Genomic DNA, 928 nt, shown 5'->3' on the forward strand with positions numbered 1-928 from the left:
CAACAGGGCTCTGGGATACAGGGATTGAGGCATGGTTTGAAGGGGTAAAAGAGAGGAATAATGCTAAGATGCTTGGCTGTCTTTTGAATCTTGGTTTCCCTTGCCTACCATTTTAAAATAGACACTTGAGGCAGGGAGAAAGGAATAGCCAGAAACAACACTACAGAAAGCTTGTAAATCCATCTTCAACCCACAACTAGTTAGACTACCTTAAAGGGGGCTAGAAGTTGCCCAGTGAAAGAGGCTTCCTGTGGAACCTTTACATTGCGCAACACCATAAGTGGAATCCAGAACCCCATCCAGAATCATCTGAGGTAGGAAATTTCCACTAGAAAGGACGAATAGACCAGCCTGGAGCGAGTAGAAAGACAGAAGATGCTTCGTGAAAGAAAGACCGGCAGGAAAAGTCCGAAACAATAATGGCAATCTGATTGATTACAAGAACAAGTAAGCTGTTCACCCAGGAGCCATCAAGGCAAGTGGTTGGGACCCCTCAGAGCAAACTCCCTTCCAAGACTAAGACTTAAGGGGAACATATGAACAGGCATGTGGTCTGGCTGGTGACCACATTGGTCTCTGATAAGGGGAAGAGGGGGAAAGAACAGCAACAAAGTTGGGAGCTAAGTCCAACCACATTCAATAGACCCCTGTGAACCCAGGTGGAGATCTTGATGGCCAGCAGTAAGACAAGACCTGGGGACTCCTAGGCCCAGAGGCAGTGACAAGGCCACAGAGGACTAGAGTGGAGAGTGAAGTGTCCAGCTGATATGAAGTGAGGGCATTGCACAAAAACACCCATACTTGCAGATAGTACCCACTTGACCTGGCTTCGATGGCTGGATGATCAGAACTCAACTAGAAGAGGAAAGAAGTGGGGGGGCAGGGAGAGTAACCTGCTACAATTTGATGAGCTTTAAGCTCTGGTAGC

The sequence above is a fragment of the Chrysochloris asiatica genome, unplaced genomic scaffold (assembly GCF_000296735.1).
Source record: "Chrysochloris asiatica unplaced genomic scaffold, ChrAsi1.0 scaffold00049, whole genome shotgun sequence".
Taxonomy (NCBI): domain Eukaryota; kingdom Metazoa; phylum Chordata; class Mammalia; order Afrosoricida; family Chrysochloridae; genus Chrysochloris; species Chrysochloris asiatica.